Source organism: Sus scrofa, chromosome 14 (genome assembly GCF_054392235.1).
Source record: "Sus scrofa isolate SSC_HxYL_T2T_F1_AM1 chromosome 14, Sscrofa_HxYL_maternal_Yorkshire_Landrace_v2.0, whole genome shotgun sequence".
Lineage (NCBI taxonomy): Eukaryota > Metazoa > Chordata > Mammalia > Artiodactyla > Suidae > Sus > Sus scrofa.
The window spans coordinates 40,956,088-40,962,734 of NC_139396.1; the positions used below are offsets into that span (position 1 = coordinate 40,956,088).

Consider the following 6,647-nt stretch of genomic DNA (forward strand, 5'->3'; position numbering starts at 1 on the left):
CATTCAGGTCCTTTTTCAAGGCTGCAGCACTCCGAGGCCAGCCTCCACACACCTCCTCAGCCAAGCAAGCTGACCAGGCTAGAGGAGGGTTCAGGGGGCTGGGGCAGGGATGGAAGAGGATCTGGGAGGCGGGGACCTGACTGGAGGTGCGTCCAGGGGTGGAACCAGAAGGCTAGTCCTGGAGCACTAGCCCCCAGTGGGTGAGGCGGGAGGGGGCTTGCATCCTGCCCCTGCAAGTGTACTTTTCCATTTCCTGCCAGCAGCCAGGCAGGTTCCGACCAGGTCAGAGAAAAGTCAGGACTCCAGCTGCCTCTCCAGGGCCCATGATCCAGGCCCAGACACAGAAAAGTGGGGGTGGAGTTTCCAGGGCAAGGGTTAAGCAGGGGTGGAGTTTCCAGGGAAAGGGGTAGGAGGCTGGATTGACCAAGCTCTTCAGCTTTCCTAGTCTTCAACCACCAAAGGAGAGGCTTGGTGCTAGAAATCTGAGACGTGAATTACAGACAGTTCATCATGTCTACTAGTGCACACAGAAGAGCTTCTACCATCCGAATCATCAGTGAGTCCAGGCCCCCTCTCGCCCTTGAGTCCAGCAGAGCAGCTCCAGGAGGTGTGAGGCAGCCTCTGCACAGGTCCTGGTAAAGATCTCTTAGTTTACAGGAGCAGCATCTTGAGCCAGTGAAAGCATGCGTGCACGCACATGCGCGTTTCTGTGTATCCACGTGCATGTGCACACGAGAGTGTGTGTGTCCTTGTACCTGGGCACACATGTGTGTGCAGGCATGTTTGTGTGTGTTGGGCTAAAAGGCACGAGGAGGCTGAGTCCAAGCAGGAGCAGGCATCGCTGGATCTTACTCCAAGGCTGAGATGCAGGGAGTGCTCTCCAGGCCATGTCCTGCCCACTGCGCCCACCAAGAGAAGAGATGTCCCTAACACAGCTCCCAACCCACCCTGTTCTCCTTCCATTTCCAGCCCTGGGCACCGACCTTCCTCTCCATGGACATTGATGGCCGTGTCATCAGAGCCGACTCTTTCTCCAAAGTCCTATCCCCTGGGTAAGGCCCTGGCTCTGCCTTCACTGGACCTGAAGGTGATGGAGTCTGCACCACCGTGTCCTTAGTCCAGACAGCTCTTCTCATGTAAGGCGTTTGCACGGCACTCGCCTCCACCTACCCATTTGATTATCATTATTAGGTCTGGCCTGTTCTCTCCTTGTCCTCAGGTGTCAAAGGTACTTGGCCATTAAGCTAGGGCTGTAGGGACGGTGACACTGTAGGGTTGGGTTGCACATAGGAAAGAGCACATTCAGCAATACCTGGTCAGATATGCATTCTGTTTTAAGTGTGCACTTAAATTCGAATGTGTATTTTAAATAAGTTTTATGAGAATGTTTTAACAGTTTAGTCCCTTTGACCCCAGGTCACAATGCTCTTCTCATGAAATCAGTGCCATGACATTATTCATCGTTAATATAAGCAACGAGATCAGCTATCATCCATACACACACCAGTCCCCTCACTCGCTTTCAACCCTCCACACTCCCTGTCCAAAATAAAACTCAGAACACCAATCCTCAGGACCCATAAACCGACGGTTTTAGACAGTGCTATCACTTTTTTGGAAACAGGAGATTACAGTTACTGCAACCTGTCATTTAGGCAGTTCCGCTGATGTCAGCGAAAATGGCCCCGGAAATATTTCTTCTCTTCTTTTGTTTTGTAGGTTTGGCAGAATGGCATGTTCCTACGGCTGGAATGTTCTTATGGGTTAAAATTAAGGGCATGAATGATGTAAGGAAACTGATTGAAGAAAAAGCCATGAAAAAAGAGGTAAAACAGAAGGAAAAACCTATTCTTTGTCTTGAGGTTCTTAATAAAAATGGCAAGAGATGTTTATCTTTGCTCACCACCTCCCCCGCGCCCCCTCCCCACCCCCGCACATAATGTGTGACTATCAGACAGGTTATCTGGTTGCCAGGATCAGACAAGATCTGGGGTACATAATAGTCTTCTGGTCCAGACAAGTGGAAATGCAGCCTCTGATTAGCTCAGTGCCAGGAGCTCAGCCCTGGAGCCACTGTCCTTGGGTAGGAACCCCAGCTCCAGCCCTTTCCTGACCCATGGCTTTGGGCAGGCTGCCCTCTGGAGTTTCATCTGTAAAGTGCAGATAAGAAAAATCCCCCCCTTTTAGGATGGCAGTGATGATGAAAGGAGTCCCTGTGGGTAAAGCACTTCGAGGAACACCTGGCACGCAGGAAGTGCTTGATGAGTATTAGCCATTAGAATTTATTTCTTTTCCATGTTGGAAAAAGCTCTATAGACACTTCATCATAAATAACGATAACACTGGCCGTTTGAATTTCAAATGGAAGGAATTTTTTCCTGGTTATGAAAGTAAAGCATATTCATGAAGCATTACACTTCATTAGTGCATAATGAAAACTTATGTGCATCATTTTACCCATAATAGCCCCAAATTTCACCACCCACATCTTTTGATCATTCAGGGTGTGTTTTCAGAAGCGTTTGTATATAACTAGTATTTTCACTATGCAATTATTTTCTTATTATAGTTGATTTACACAATTACATTGGTTTGGGGTGTATAACAGAGTGAATCAATTATTTTTAAAGATTTTACTCCATGGAAAATGACTATAGGAATTCCCGTCATGGCTCAGTGGTAATGAACCTAACAGCATCCAGTAGGATGCGGGTTCAGTCCCTGGCCTTGCTCAGTGGGTTAATATCTGTTGTGGCTGTGTCTGTGGTGTAGGTGGCAACTACAGCTCCAATTCGACCCCTAGCCTGGGAACTCCCATATGCCATGGGTGCAGCCCTGAAAAGACAGGAAACAAATGACTACAAAATATTGACTATATTCCCAGTGCTGTGTAATACGTCCTGGTATCTTATTTATCTTATAGATAGTAGTTTGTACCTCTCAATCCTCTACCCCTACCATGCCCCTCCCCCTTCCCTCTTCCCAATGGCCGCCACTAATTTGTTCTCTGTGAGTCGTTTTCTTGTTAATATATTTCTTCACTTTACCTTTTAGATTCTGGATATCAATGATAGCATATGGGCTTTTTCTTTCTCTGACATATTTCACTCAATATAATACCCTCCAGGTCCGTCCATGTTACCACAAATGGCAGGAATTCATTATTTTATGGCTGAGTCATATTCCACTGTATCCATGTACCACATCCTCTTTATGCACTCATCTGCTGATAGATATTTAGGTTACTTCCATGTGTTGTCTATTGTAAATTGTGCTGCAGTGAACACTGGGGCGCATGGAACTTTTTGAATTATGGTTTTCTCTGGGTAGATGCCTAGGAGTGGGATTGCTGGATCCTACGGTGTTTCCATTTTTACTTTGTGGGAGATACGCCATACTGTTGTCCATAGTGGGCCTGTCAGTTTATATTCACACCGACTATGTAGGAGGCTTCCCCTTTCTCCACCTCCTCACCAACATTTCTTATTTGTGGTCTTTCTGATGATGGCAATTCTGACAGGTGTGAGGTGATACCTCATTGTGGTTTGGATTTGCATTTCCCTGGTCATTAGGGATGTTGAGCATCTTCCATGTGCCCATTGGCTGGCTGTGTGCCTTCTTGGGGAAAATGTCTATTCAGGTCTTCTGCCCATAACTTCACTGGGTGTTTTCAGTGTTTGACGTGGCTATGCAATCATGTCACATGATTAAAATTACACAGACACGAGTATATCCTGCTTTTGTCACTAAAAATGACTCCACAAAAATTTCCTTTAGGCTTTTTCCTCCCTTTGTACTTAAACCATAAACCTACTTAGCTTACATTCGGGGGCCCTAATTAGGCCAAATATATTTTCTGGGTCGCTCTCCCCATTTACCAAATAAATCATTCTTTCAGCATTCATTAATTTCTTTAGCAGGATCATCAGTCCTTTGTAAACTCTAAGATCTGTTTCTAGGAGTTCCCTTCGTGGCTCAGTGGTTAACGAATCCGACTAGGAACCATGAGGTTGCGGGTTCGATTCCTGGCCTTGCTCAGTGGGTTAAGGATCCAGCATTGCCGTGGTCTGTGGTGTAGTTTGCAGATGCGGCTCAGATCCGGCATTGCTGTGGCATAGGCTAGCGGCTACAGCTCCGTTTCGACCCCTAGCCTGGGAACCTCCATATGCCTCAGGAAATGGCCCCAGAAAAGGCAAAAAGACCAAAAAAAAAAAATTATTTTCAGTGGTGCCCATGGAAGTTCCCAGGCCAGGGATCAAACCCGCACCACAGCAGCAACCCAAGTCGCTTCACGGACCACGCTCAACCCTTAACCTGTTGTGCCACAAGGGAACTCCAATCTTTGCTTAAAGTGTTGAAATTATGACAGACCTTCCCTAAACGGCATCCTAATTTGATAAATTCTTATCTCTTTTCTATTTTAGGGCTTCCAGGGATTAGCTCAACTCATAAGAGAATCGTTATGAAGAAACCAAACTCTTCACAGCACCTAACGTTGTTCACATAAGTGATTTCTATGTTGGAGCAGGACAAAAGGATCACTGGTGTTAGACTTAAAGACATATGTCACCAAACATGTCATGTCTGTAGTAATCTAACTAGACAACTTTTGAAGTGCCCTTAAACCAATCAGACTGCCAAAATATACGTATAATCCACCTGTATCTCTTGATCAATTTTCAACCCACAAACAACTATATTTATCTTGGATTTTTAACATGAAGAACTCTGGTAGTTGCTTTGTAATGTCCCATAATCTTCTTTGAAACTAGTATTTTACGGTAAATTATTTATAATAATCAATGTCAAATGATACTATGTAGTGTGAACTTTATTTCTAGGAAAATATAATGAAAGCTTGTTGCAAAACTTAGAATTTGACCATTATACATAATTTTCAACAAGAGTAACACATTATACATAATACATTATGCCACTGAAATCTCTTTAAAATAAAATTCTGAAATTAAACATACCTCAAGGTCAGCCTATTAATTCTAAGTAAGGCGAGATCCAGGACATAGAAAAATATACCACACTGTTTTCTTAAGACACCGCACAACTTTCAAAAACTCTTTTGTTTCAGCTACATCATTTCAATTGACCACAGTCCTTAGAGGTATGTAGGATAGACCCTTAATGATTTTCTTTCTCAGCTTCTAAGATCTCTATTTTTCCCCATCTGATTATTAAATTAATATGTGCTATTTAAATTTTTCTCACATAATCCAGGAAGTATAAGGAATAAATTAAAAGCGACTGGCTCCCTCACCCCCAACATGTATCATCATTTCCTTTTAGCTGTTGTCTGTGCATGCACGTGGAATACCGACAAGAATGGGATCTCCTTAGGATGTGTCCTAAAAACCCCGCATCCCTTTCTACTGCTGTGGAACAATTTACCAGTGTTCTAAGACCCAGTCGGCAGAGAGTCCCACGTCCTTATGGAATTAGGAGATTTATGTCATTGTCATTCCCGCCACCCACCCGTTAGATGCACAAACATCTCCACCCCACTTCTTCTTTTCCTGGCATCTGAATGAGATGTTATATACCTTCTAGCAGCTACAGTTCTTGAGCAAAACGCTCACCTTAGAGCTCACATCCAATCAGCTGGCTCCAACCCAAGGGCTCCACTCCTAGGGCAGGTGGTGGTGGTGATTTAGGAAGGAAGCTGGAGAGACGCAGAGCTGGGACAGGCTGGCTGGCAAGCCTGTTAAGTGGAGAAGAAAGAGGAAAGTGCAGCTTAATTCAAAAAGTGCAAGTCAAATGGGCCTCCCAGGTATTTCACTCAGTCTTTTCCAACAACAGCCCAAACCCCTGGGCCTGGCGGTCTGTATACATGAGGCCTAGTGTTTGTTTTTAAGTCCATGACCTAGAGGTTGAGTTTTAGCCCCTCTCAAGGCTGGAAACATGACCTGCCCACAATCTATGGGCATCTGCTTCTTCAGAGAAAAACAGAAAGGCAGAGAGAGGGGGCACAGGAGAGGGGAAGTCCCCACCACCACGTGTCAGTCAGGGTGCACCCTCATCCCAGGGGGCCACCTCCCCTCAGACCTTAAAGCACCACAAGAGGGGGGGGAGGGGGGAAGGTTCCCTTGTTTCCTTTAAAAAAATGGTCAGAACAAGAAAGAAAGAAAGAAAGAAAGAAAGAAAGAAAGAAAGAAAGAAAGAAAGAAAGAAAAGAAAAGAAAGAAGGAAGGAAAGAAAGGAAAAGAAAGGGAAAGAAAGAAACGTAGGTCACAAAACTCAAGGGGCAGGGAGACCCTAAAAGTTGAGGAGACCCTTAGAGCAATCCTTCCAAAATCTGTATCAGCATACCACCCTCACTCAAAAAGGCTCGGATCTTAGAGAGAGTGGTGCTGGAAATCAACGGGCCACGTTGGTGAGTCACCAGGAAAGGGTCTATACTTCAACTTATGAAAGAACATTTTGCTTCATTCGAGTTGGCTAAGGAGCCAGGCCCTGCAGGTGACCCTCGAGGACCTGAGGACTGTGGCCTCTGGGCCCTCCACCGGCCCCTCGAGGTCCCCACTCCTGCACTGGCCTAACCAATGCTTTCTGCTAAGGACCCCAGCCGCAGGGTCAGGAGGCAAACTGGGTTTCCAATGGACTAAGCCCTGGTTCAGGGCTGCAGCACCTGGTGG

The 6,647-nt window shown here is 45.6% G+C and overlaps 1 long non-coding RNA gene across 2 annotated transcripts in view; it reads right to left on the bottom strand.

Annotated features, from left to right (window-relative positions):
* Window positions 1-6,647, bottom strand: part of LOC146396506 (uncharacterized) — a 229,565-nt gene that overhangs the window by 170,921 nt on the left and 51,997 nt on the right. For both annotated transcript variants that reach the window (XR_014826584.1, XR_014826583.1), the window contains exon 4: window positions 5,592-5,713. This is a non-coding gene — a long non-coding RNA (uncharacterized LOC146396506). The remainder of the gene's footprint in view (window positions 1-5,591; window positions 5,714-6,647) is intronic.